This window comes from Furipterus horrens, unplaced genomic scaffold (genome assembly GCF_987537825.1).
Source record: "Furipterus horrens unplaced genomic scaffold, mFurHor1.1.pri manual_scaffold_13, whole genome shotgun sequence".
Classification (NCBI taxonomy): Eukaryota; Metazoa; Chordata; class Mammalia; order Chiroptera; family Furipteridae; genus Furipterus; species Furipterus horrens.
Window position 1 is genome coordinate 35,556,852 of NW_028327183.1, and position 12,766 is coordinate 35,569,617.

General features: G+C 42.3%; 1 long non-coding RNA gene and 1 other non-coding gene across 2 annotated transcripts in view; one reads left to right on the forward strand and one right to left on the reverse strand.

The window, feature by feature from the left end:
* LOC149994485 (uncharacterized) overlaps positions 1-12,766 on the reverse strand; it is a 21,412-nt gene continuing 8,646 nt past the window's right edge. The window contains exons 3-4 of the long non-coding RNA XR_016507832.1: positions 1,150-1,270; positions 1-231 (exon numbers count right to left, since the gene is read on the reverse strand). This is a non-coding gene — a long non-coding RNA (uncharacterized LOC149994485). The remainder of the gene's footprint in view (positions 232-1,149; positions 1,271-12,766) is intronic.
* Positions 11,018-11,318, forward strand: LOC149994486 (signal recognition particle RNA). Its single transcript, XR_016507914.1, has one exon.

The window sequence follows — 12,766 nt, forward strand, 5'->3', positions numbered from 1 at the left end:
TTAGAACAATACACATTTATTATCTCCAGTTTCTGTGTGTCAGGAGTCCAAGCACAGCTTCACCTGCTCCCCTGCTCAGGGTCTCTCCAAGATGCCAGCTAGAAAAGAGCTGCTTCCAAATTCATTCTGTTTCTCACAGGCTGTGAGACTGAGGGCCTCAGTTCTTTGCTGGCTGTTGGCCAGAGGCTGCTTTCAAGTCCTCTTGTCCAACATGGCAGCTGTGTCATCCAACTGTGCAAGCCAATAGGACAATTAAGAAAGTCTGCTAGCAGAGAGAAGGCACAATCTTTTGTAACCTAATCATGAATGTGACATCCCATCCCCTTTGCCATAGTCTATTGGTCAGAAGAAAGTCAGGAAACCAGAGCAATGGTGAAGGGAAGGAAATTATACAAGGGCACCAATATAGGAGATGGGATGGGATCATTGAAGGCCTGCCTAGAAGTCTGCTTCCCATAAGTACAGAAGTACCTGGAGAAAAATACCTAAATCTATAATTCCCTCTTGTCTAGATTGTTCTTGAGAATTATTTAAGGAGACAACTTTTTAAATGAATTAAATGACAAGAAAAGTTAGAAAAATGCCAGTCTTTCTAAAACATTTTAGGGTTGATTTCCTAACAGTTTATAAGCACTAGACTTAATCTCTAAGGAGACTGCCTTTTAAAAATAGTAATTAGCCCTCGCTGATGTGGCTCAGTGGGTTGGGTACCATCCTGGTCTGGGCACGTGCCTGGGTTTCAGGCCAGGTTCCTGGCTGGGGGAGTGTAACAGGCAACTGGTAGATTTTTCTCTCTCACACATCAGTGTTTCCCTCCCTCTCCTACTTTCTCTCTTTCCCTCTCTAAAAATAAAATATTTTTTGTAATAGTCATTAATGAAAATACGTTACTCACTTTTAATTCATTAAAACCAGGGTTTCCTCACCCCCACTCCTACACCTCATCAAATTCAGTGTATTGTCTTGGGGGAGAGTCTGAGAGTGTTCCATTTGCCTATTGCCACATAACAAGCCATCCCAAGGTTTAATGGTTTAAAGCAACGTGTATTTTTGCTCCAAGTCCCGCAATTTAGACGTGTCTGCTCTCCTCAGCATCATCTAGCAAGGCTTGAAGGCAGGGAGCTGTAATCTGAAGTCTTTCTCACTCACATGCCTATAATTGGTGCTGTCTCTCAGCTCAAGCTGTAGCCAGGATGCCCAGAGGTGGCCCTTCTATGTCGTTGCTTGGGCTTTCTCATAGCATGGTGCCTGGGTTCCCAGGAGGAGCATCCTGAGAGAAAGACAGACAGAGTGTATCACCTTTTATGATTTAACCATGAAAATCACCTAGCATTGTTTCCACCATTGTCTCAGGTCAGCTGGATTCAAGAGAAGGAAACATAGATCGCATATCTTGATGGAGGAGTCTCAAGGTCATATGGTAAGAAGGGCACTTGGGATGGAATTCATCTTTGGAAAACACAATCTGCCACAGAGAGTAAACTAACCCCCTGCCATCCTTGAACTTTCATGAGTGTTACTGACAACAGACATCAGTAAGTAAGCAGATGTGTACAGTCATGAAAAAAGAGGCAGCAGGTATAAATGTTGACAAATGGAAGTACAGTCCTTTCTACCTCTTCTCCCACTGGGGCAGGAGTTGGGAACAGATCTACCTAAACTGAGAGAAGAGACAAGGGTGCGGGTCACTGGCCAAGCTTGTGGGCTTAGGATCCTCATTGTCCTGTTATTAGCCTATAAATATCCCTGTGTTCATTTTCTATTGCTGCAAAACAAATTTCTACAAATTTAGCAGCTTAAACCATACCCATTTATTACTTCACAGTTTTATGGGTCCGAAGTCCAGGCAGTTATGGCTGGGCTCTACTAAGGTTACTATGAGGATGAAATGAAGATGCTGGTGGCTGGGCTTTGGAGAAGAATCTGTAAATACTCCAGAAATTGTATCTTATTAGAGGAAGCTTCTAACCTCCATTCTTCTCTGCTGGGTGCTGCAAGGGAGTGTTTGGCCACCAGAGGACGCAAAAACCACAATCCCCGTCGCCTGGGAGGGTTGCCTGAGTTCCAGCTCCCTTCTGCCACTGTGGTTCCGTTACCTGCAGCACCACAATTGCCTGATATCTTGCAAGAAAAGCGGAATCTCAGACCCCAAACTCAAAACTGCTCAATAAAATCTGCATTTTGGCAAGACTCCAGACCATTCATGTGAACATTGACGCTTGAGAGGCACTCCAGCTTAGTGGTCCTCAGTCTTCATTGCTTGTTAAAATCACCCAAGGAACTTAAAAAATCCCTGATGCAAGGGCACCCCCCACCACCCTGAGTTTGATTTTAACAATCCTGAGAACTGGATTGTTAAAAACTCCCCTAAGGATTTTATTTTATTTATTTTTTATAAGGTAGAGTCCTCATGATGGGATGAACACTCTTTATTTATTTAATATTTTATTTATTTTTAGAGAGGGGAAGGGAGTGAGGGAGAAAGAGAAGGAGAGAAACATCAATGTGTAGTTGCCTTTCACAGGCCCCCAATTGGGGACCTGGCCCACAACCCAGGCATGTGCCCTGACTGGGAATCAAACCAGCAACCCTTTGGTTCACAGGCCAGTGCTCAATCCACTGAGCCACACCAGCCAGGGCACCTGAGGATTTTATTAATGTGCAGCTAAGGTTGAGAGCCTCCATGAATCCAGCTCATTCTGTTACAGAAACAGGGGAGTCCAAAAATCCCCAGGGTTTGTGGCTGGGGGATGGGGAGAAGGAAGCAGCTTTCAGAATGCCTCCACATGCCTGAGGCTGGTGGCTAGTGTCTTTTTTATGCAAAATGGCTTTAATGCATCCCTCGGGTAGATGGGAGGGGACTTGGACCAGGGGATGATATGGAGAAAGCACACAGAGCCTGCGTGAGGTTCTGTGAATGGTCAGAACTGGTTACTGCACCCACTGCATCAGAGGACGTAGTCAGGGATTTAAAAATGAGCGGCAGACATTTTAGCCAGGCTGACCATGCGGATTTAACTGAGGCTGAGGCTGACCATGCGGATTCAACTGGGGCTGAGGCTGACCATGTGAATTAAACTGGGCACAGGCTGACTGTGCGGATTTGACTGAGGCTGAGGCTGACTATGTGAATTTAACTGGGACTGACGATGCAGTTTTAAGGAAGGGACATACCTTGCTGCTTTGAAAAGGAACAGACTGACCATGTGGATTACAAAAGGACTAACTATACAGTGTACAAGGAGGCTGAGACTCCATGAGGTTCTGGATTAAAAGCTGGTGGACCCTATAACACAGACGAGGTCTCCCCAATCAGAACTGAGTGATTGGCAGCTGCTGGTAAAGCTGAACTGTGTTTGGAAAGCAGGGAAACGGTTTCTCTAACTTTTCTAAAGCTAGCCTGGTTTGGTAGGGGGGAGGCAAGGATATGTGCTTATGGGTGTTTAAAGAACATAAGACTTAACAACAGAAATCCTCAAATAACTAAATCTATATAACTATTAAATAAACAATTCTTTTTTCTTTTCACTAAACTCTGGTATTGAGAGTTATAATTTTGGCAGTGGGCAATCGGGCCCCTGACTAAAGAGCCCGTGGGTTTGTTTTCAATTGGAGCAGCCCAGGGGTTCTGTAACAATTCCACACTGCAGAACCTTGTGCATGAGTGGAGCTGTGCTGCGCAGACCCCCACTGCCTGGTGTAGGTGGAGAAGGGCATAAACCCCACACCCACGGATCTCTGGGAGTACAAGACCCCAGACCTCAGCGTCTTCCTGGTTATAATTAAGTCAGGACAAATGTGAAAATATGAAACACTGAAGAAGTGTTATCACATATTCAAAGGACTTCAAAGACCCAGGTCAAGCACCAACTCCTTCAACAGTAATTGTAATCCCCCTTGCAGATGCTCAGTGATGATGCTACCTGATCGGTGCTCCAGGACTGGTGATGGTGCCTCACCAGTCCAGGCTTCTGGAGAGCAGGAGATGTGTTGATTCTCTCCTGGCAGAATGCAACACATGATGCATCTTCCAGAACTGCTACATGACCTGGGCAGACCCCAGCTGGTGGTAGACCCAATAAACTGAACCTCAAGAAAAAAGGTACCTGAAGAAGAGAGAAACTCAGCATTTCAGGAGGAACTCTGAAAAATATTTATCCTTTCCCATTTATAGAGCATTTTGAAATTTCCAATGCACTTTTATGTGCATTATTTCATTTCCACAATACCCACCTGCATTAGATTACCTTGGTACAGATGTGGAAAAATAAGTGACAAGAGAGGTAAATGGTTATGTTGAAATTTGCAAAACGAGTCAGGAAGAATTAGAACAAGAAATTGATTTCCTGAGTTTCTCAGCACTATGTCCAGGATGTGTCAATATCCCACTTCTGGCTGCTCTTTCCTCACCACATGAGAACATTCCCTCGGATTTTGTCTTTGTTCTTCCTTCTCCATTCTCCTCCCCAAGTTGAGGGTTTGTTTTGTCATTCTGGAATTCTCAGTTAATCTGCTACCAAATGTCCACTGACCTATATCATTTCTCATTTTCTATAGAAGATTCACTAGGTGTGGAGTAAATTCTCAATATTTGGTAGCAATTATGATAGTATTTCTTGTTGTATCTCTAATGCTTTAACAAAATATTTGTGGAATGAGTGAATTATGAATAAGGTGAAGGGATTTGTGAAATAAAATCTGAGAGGGAGGAAGCAGACTCAGAAGAGTAATTGGCCACAACCACGAGTCTGCAGGTGGTATGGGGGGCAAGGTTCTAACCTCTGAACCAACAGCTGTGGCAGACGGGGTATGTAGAAAAGAATACTGTCAGAACCACGGGGAGGGAGATGATTTTATCTTCTCAAATGATTGCTAAATCTCCTGCATTCCATTCCTTTTCTGTTCCTCTCAATGGTGCAGAAAACGGAAGTTAAAAGTCTGAATATTTCCTGATCCAAGGAAATGCTATGTTGTTCTTTAGAGAATTCAGTAAACCTCTGAATGTTGACTCTTTGATTCAGTGCCTTCCTGCTCCCCTCTTTCTCCTGTCAAGTGCCCTTACTCCTCTGGACTCAGAAACCTTTCTTCTTGGGTCCCTAAACAACTCTCCTCCCTAGACAGCTGAGATGTAGGAAGGATGTGAAATGATGTGCTCTGGCTTCATCTCATGTTTCTGCCCATCAGAATGAGGCCCCATCTTGAGCCCACTCCTCCTGACCAGCTAAGCTTGCCCTTCTCCCATGGCTTGCTTCCCACCTTCTTCCTTGAGTCCTGGCCATCCAAGAACCTGCAGTGCCTGTGCAGGGTGGGGATGTGGCCAAGACTCCTGCTGAGCCCATGCTGCCCTGGCATCAGGAATCAATGTCTGACATCCAGGCTGCAGGAGGCCTCATGAGGGGCAGATGATGGCAGGTGAAGAGGCCACCATCACTGGTCACCAAGACTGATGATAGGCAGGCTGAGGGAAGAGCAATGGTAACAAGGTGAAGTGCTTTAGGAACTACACCCCAGGATAAAGGAAAGAAAAACTTTGTTTCCCCATTCTCAGATCACTAGGGAAGAAACTTACATGAGTGCTTGGGTAAAAATAAAGAGTATTATGTACGAAAATGTTTAGGCATATCATGTACAGTATTGCCTCACTTATTGCGGGTATTATGTTCTAGACCCTCCCGCAAAGTAGGAACCTTACGTTTATTCTACACTTTAAACCTACGTAACTTTAACTACATATACAGTACCGCAAAATCCTGCAATACAGCAAAAAATCCGTGATGAATAATGAAATATAATATTTTTAAAAATCCCGCGATACAGTGAGGCTGCAATAAGTGAACCGTGATATAGCAAGGGACTACTGTACTTCCATCACTTGGATTCTTAGAATTGAAATTATTGGGACCAATAAATGCAGACTTTTTCAATTTTAATTTCAATAGAAATTTTAATAGAAAAAGTGACATATTTCAACAAGCTGTTGTCTCCTTTAACCCTGGCTGGTTTGGCTCAGTGGATTGAGCGTCGGCCTGCGAGCTAAGTGTCGCTGGTTCGATCTTCCAGTCAGGGCACATCAGAGAAGGAAAACTCTGACTCCAAAAAACCTCCGCTGCCTTGCGGCATACCTCTTCAGGGGAAAGGCTAAGGGAGTAAACCCCGACAGAAAATCCGGAGCCGGAGTCCCTAAGGCGGTTTGACGTTGTAGTCAACACCGGCAACTCCTGTGGCGCACCTGAAGCCAAGCTGTATCGACTCCGTCTTTCCCTTGGACCCTTCAGCTGCGAAGAGAGGGGGGGTCTGCTGCATGGGCAACAGCAGACCCTCCATATCACCCTGCCCAGGCTCTGTAGCTTCAGCTTCACTGGAGAGGACACTCCAGCGTCATCGCAAGATGTCGATTCAACACGAGAGGAGACAGATACCGTGTCACTCCCGAGTCGGACTGCACAGCCATTCTCGGCGGTGCAGATAGACTCTTAAGAAGCTACACCATCGTCTCTCGAGACGGACGGCTGCCGACGATGTCTCCTTTACCCCATGTTTTCTCATTCCTGATTCTACTCTCCAGAATTAGCCATGCTTTTTTTGGTGCATATGTCTATTTTGATCTTCATGTTTACAAATAATAAGTTTGTATGTAGTCTTGATTTTTTAGTTTTATACATTACCAATTTACTTTTTACTAGATGATGATAAATTAGTTTTTACCACTCCTCTCCCAGACACATATTACCTTCCCTTCCATCCATCCCCAAAAGTTATTTCAAGATTTTTATTGTCAATGTTCAGCGATTATATTATGTTTAGGAAAATGTCAGAGCTTTGCTATATAGTGCGCTGTGACTTACATTTCATTGTCACATAACCTTTTTGTTTTCTTAACAACTAGAGCTAAAATTTGCCCTTTTTGTTCCCCTCTGAATAATTTAACCTCCAATATTTTTGTTCTTCTGCTCTAAGCTGAACTGGCTGTTCTTTCAGCCAGCTGCCGAGATTTCAGGCTGGAACTTCCCTTCACCATCATGTATGTTAATTATCCCATTTTCTCTTTCCTTGTTTTTTTGTTTTGTTTTGTTTTGTTTGTTTTTGTTTAGTTGGTTGGTTGGTTTTTTTGTATTGTTTTGTTTGTTTTTGTTGGTTAGTTTTTTTGTTTCGTTTCGTTTTTGTTTTGTTTGTGGAAATATCTTCCAGGAGCTTCCTGAGAGAGTCCTAACCTTCAGAATTGCTTGGGAGGCAATTTTTTAGACACTGTATATCTGAAAATTGATAGTTTGATAAAGTATAGGTTAAATAGCTTTTCCCCAGAGTTTCCAGCATATAATTTTCTTTTTTCTTTCTGAAAACTTTTAGAACCGATGTTCTGAGTATTATTATCATATTTTAACACCTGTGCTGGACTTCTAATTTCTTTCACTTGTGGGGATTTTTCTTCTATTTCTTTAATGCTTTTTCACTGCTGTATTTTCTGGTTTCTCTTTTTTGGGTATTTATGGACTTATCTAATCTTATCTTTTCTCTTATCCATTTTGTTTTATACTCTACTTTCTAGTTTTCCTTTTAGTGCATATGCCATTTAACCCTTAGTGCATATGCCATTTGTCTGTTAAAATACCCTTCTATTTATAGTTCTCTAGGAGTTTTTAATCAAAAACCAATCTTGAGCGTCAGCCTGCAAGCCAAGTGTCTCTTGTTTGATTCCCAGTCAGGGCACATAACTAGGTTGCATGTCAGGTCCCCAGTTGGGGGCGCAAGTGAGAGGCGACCACACAGTGGTGTTTCTCTTTCTCCTTTCCTCTCTCTAAAAATAAATAAACAAATAAACAAACAAATAAATAAATTCTTTAAAAAAAAACCAATCTTGAAACTTTTAGAAATGTTTTCCTTGCATCTTTGGGTGTGTTAATGTGTTGAATTGCATTCATTGATATTCTGTGTTAAACTATCCTTGTATTTTGGTCATAAACCCAAATGCAAGATTCAGTTTGCTAATTTTTTTAGGATTTTTGCATCTATTCTTATGAGTAAAATTTCCCTATTTTTTAATCTGAAAAACAAAAATTAGTTGTTTTACTCTCTCACTGTCCATTTAGATCTGCCCACATATTGGTCACTTCTATTGTTCATTATTCCACCTGACAGCTCATATCTTCTCTCAGGTATTGCTCCTTTCTGCAGATTCAAATTATTTAGAATTTCCTCTATTAAGGATCTGAGGATCTGTTTATAACACAATATTTCAGTTTTTATTTGTCCAAAAATGTGTTTATTTCATCTCCAGCTTTGAGAGACTGTGGGGAAGAGAGTTCTGGGCTGGCAACAACTTTTTCTCAGCCCATAGGAGGCATGATCTTCTGGCTTCTTGTTCTCATTTTTGCTGTTGAGAAATCAGCAAAAATTTTGATTTCATATCAATAACTATCTTTTATTTCCACTGCCTTTAAGATCGTCTCATTGTCTTTCATGTTCTCTGGTTTCCAAGTGTACATTTTATTATTACTCTATGTATTTATTTTCTACTTTATTTATTTTCTTTTTATTTATTTACTTATTCTATAATTTATTCTTTGGGTTTGTTAGGCTTCCTAGCCCAGCAGCATTTTCAGTTGAGCAGTCTTCATCTGAGATTGTTTTAAGGTTGCTTTTCTCTTTTTGTCTTTTGATAACTTTGTACATTTGGATCCTTTTTCCAACATCTGTTGAATGAAAAATTTCAAATACACAGGAAAGTTGAAGGAACTGTATAGTGAACACCTGTATAGCCACTTCCTAAATTCTCATTAACATTTCATTGTACTTGCTTCTTACTTTTCATGCATCAAAAGTAACTTGCAAACATCAGGTGTCCACCCCAACCCATCAGCTCTAAACACTTCTAGTTACCTCTGACCCATGAGCTTTGGGGGGAGAGAGGGAAGCTTTTGCTTCTGCCCTGCAGGAAATATCCCTGGTTTCCACTGAAGTTTCTCATTCAGAGGACTGTGTGCTTATGGAGCTGTTTAACCTGCCTTGCCCTGCCCCAGCAGGCCAGGGGAGATAGCAAGAAAACCCTTACAATGCACCTTACAATCTCCCCTGTCTCCAAATCAATGCCAGGCAGGTCCAGCAACGTTCCAGCTGCCAGGTTGTGCATCCCACTCTTCAGATCCCAGTCAAGTGACCACTGTTTGCTCATCTGGAGGAGCCTCTGGTACTGGCGGGCTCTGCCTGAAGTCATAACCGTGGGCACTCCCTCTGGCTTCGGCCTAGACCCATTTGGCTTTCATTATACTGGGAGCCTTTCTTCTCAAGCCATGGTCTGGTCTTTTAGACCCTCCCTAGTTATGCCAGAAATGGGGCCTAAGGTCTCCTTGCTTGTCTGTCATAATTCCTAAAAGAAAATGTTCAGCAAAAGTTTTATTTGTGAAAAATGTTAACAAAAAATGTTAAAGTCATGAGGATGGGTGGCTTGTGGAGAGGGGCACAAGGAAACTTGGAAGTGATGGATATGTTGGTTAGCCTGTTTGTAGTAATGGTTTCATGGGTATACACATATGTCAATATCAAATATCACACTGTATGCTTGAAATATGTGCAGTTTCTTATATATCAATTGTGCTTCAATAAAGCTGTAAAATAGTTTTAATGTTGATGATATATTGCAACTTGTCATTAAATTTGTATTTTTTAATATTTACTAAGGTATAACACACATACAATAACATGCATAAATCTTAAATTTATAGCATAATTAATGTTTCATATATATACCATCACCACTCATTTTAAAATATAGAATACTTTTCACCCTTCAGAAGCTCCCAGTAATTACCCACTAGAGGTAATCACTATTCTGACCTCTGGCACCATAGATTAATTTTGCCTGTTTCTGAAATTCCTATTAATGGAAAGGCATCCATGTTGATGCTTGTAGCAATAGTTTGCATGTTTTCATTGTCATGTAGTATTTCATTTTATGAATATATCACAATTTATTTAATCATTATATTGTTGATGGATATTTGGGTTGTTTCAAGATTTAGGCTACTATGACTAAAGCTGCTATTGTTACAGAACCCCTGGGCTGCTCCAATTGAAAACAAACCCACGGGCTCTTTAGTCAGGGGCCCGATTGCCCGCCGCCAAAATTATAACTCTCAATACCAGAGTTTAGTGAAAAGAAAAAGAATTCTTTAACAGTTATATAGATTTAGTTATTTGCGGATTTCTGTTGTTAAGTCTTATGTTCTTTAAAACACCCATAAACACATATCCTTGCCTCCCCCTACCAAACCAGGCTAGTTTTAGAAAAGTTAGAGAAACCCTTTCCCTACTTTCCAAACACAGTTCAGCTTTACCAGTAGCTGCCAACCATTCAATTCTGATAGGGGAGACCTCATCTGTGTTATCGAGTCCACCAGCTTTTAATCCAGAACCTCCTGGATTCTCAGCCTCCTTGTAAACTGTATAGTCATTTTGTAATCCACATGATCAGTCTGTTCCTTTTCAAAGCAGCAAGGTATGTCCCTTCCTTAAAACTACATCATCATTCCCAGTTAAATTCACATGGTCAGCCTGTCCCCAGTTAAATCCGCACAGTCAGCCTCAGCCTCAGTTAAAATGTCTGCCGCTTATTTTTAAATCCCTGACTACGTCCTCTGATGCAGTGGGTGAGGTAACCAGTTCTGACCATTCACAGAATCTCACGCAGGCTCTGTGTGCTTTCTCCATATCATCCCTGGTCCAAGACCCCTCCCATCTACCTGAGGCTTTGGGTGCATTAAAGCCATTTTGCATAAAAAAGACACTAGCCACCAGCCTCAGGCATGTGGAGGCATTCTGAAAGCTGCTTCCTTCTCCCCATCCCCCAGCCACAAAATGGGGCTTTTTGGACTCTCCCGTTTCTGTAACACTATTAACATTCTTGTACATTTCTTTCAGTGTCTGTCTTTTCTCTTGGGTGATGTAGTAGTGGGTAACCAGACTCTTGCTCTCATTTCTCAGAACAGGTAGTGGTCTGCTGAATGTACAAGAGTTGAGAATGGCCAGGCATGGTTGTGCAGGCCTATGGTCCCACCTACTCAGGAGGCTGAGGCAGAGGATCTCTTGAGCCCCGGAGCTCTGGGCTGTAGTGTGCTATGCCATTTGTGAGTCCGCACTAAGGTAGGCATCAGTATGGGAACTTCCCAGGAGTAGGGGACAACAATGTTGCCTAAGGAGGGGTGAGCTGACTCAGGTCGGGAAATGGAGCAGGTCAAAACTCTAAGACTGATCAGTAGCGGGATTACACCCGTGAACAGCCACTGCACTCCAACCTGGGTAACATAAGCAAGACCTTGTCTCTTTTGCACCCTCCATGATTTAATGTAATAAAAATCAAAACAAACAAAAACACAAAAAGTTGAGGGTTGTCCCAACCAACTTGTCATTGTGGACCTGCAAGCCTCCCGCACTGCAGTGTGGGCCTCTGTGAGAAGGTGCTTTATCTAGAGATGTCTGGTCCTTGCAGGGCCTGTTTCCCAACTCCTGCCCTTCCTTTTCTCAGGCATCAGGGGCAAGGCTAGTTGTTTCCTATAAAATTATTCATACATAAGTGTTTAAAAATATTTTTAAATAAAAGCAAAAAAATGCATAATACCAATACATAAAACAGAAAAAAATTAGCTATACCAAACCTAACCTGTTTGGAGGACTGTCCTTATAGGCCTGACTGTGGAGCCAAATGAAATCTTTCCAGTTCCTCCCTTCTTTGGTCTCTTTCCAAGCAAGCATGCATTGCCTTCTCATTTTAAGAATTTGCTTAATAAATGGTATGCAAAAACAATTAAAGCTAAATAAAACCAGCATGGAGACATGACAAGCATTCTAAAATGTTTGTTTCTCCTGGCTGTATTTTCCCAGTATCTGATTTCCAGCATCTTGTATAGCATGGTTGTTGAAATCATGATCTATGGATGCTTAATTAAACACTCCTCCCTTACCACCTGGGACCTATAATAATAGCTAAAACAGTGATTGGCACTCACTGTGTGCCCAAGCCCAGCCTAAGCATTTTACTTCTATTATCTTATTAGAGTCTCTCAAAAGTTCTTGAGGCAGGTAATAATGTTACAGAGCAGGGCCCCAAAATTCCCCACAGCCTGTGGTTTGGGGAATGGGGGAAGGGGAAAGCTTTCAAGATGCCTTTGCATATCTATGGCTGGTAGCTAGTGTCATAGTTATGCAAATAGCTTTGGTTCTTCCAAGGCCCCAAGGAGATGGGAGGGGTTTTGACCATAGAATGGTGAGGAAAGAGCATAAGTGGCCTGTGCGAGGTTCTGCAGATGGTCAGAACCAGTTACCACACCCACTGCCTCACAGGTCACAGACAGGGATTTAAAAATAAGGCGGCAGCCATTTGCAGGGAGAGAACCATGCGGCTTTGAAGAGACGATAAAGAACCATGCATGACCCAGTGCAACACGGCACATGCTTTCTTGGACTGTTATATGGAGGCTGGTGACATTGTACCCCAGATCCTGAAGGGGAGACCTGACAGATAATGGATGGGGAACTTCTGGGCATGCTTTTGGCTTATAGCTTTTTGGGGAGTAAGGGAAGTGCTGGGTCCCGTGGGAGAACAGGGCTCTGAGCAGGAGTGCTCACTGCCCTCCCCAGGTTGGAATATTGTAAATAAAGACTTGTTTTCCCCAACACTAATTGTTGGGTTTTACACCAAGGCACCACATGAAAGAACCCCTTTTCACTTGGTAACAATAACATTTTCCACACTTTACAGACGAGGGCTATAAGC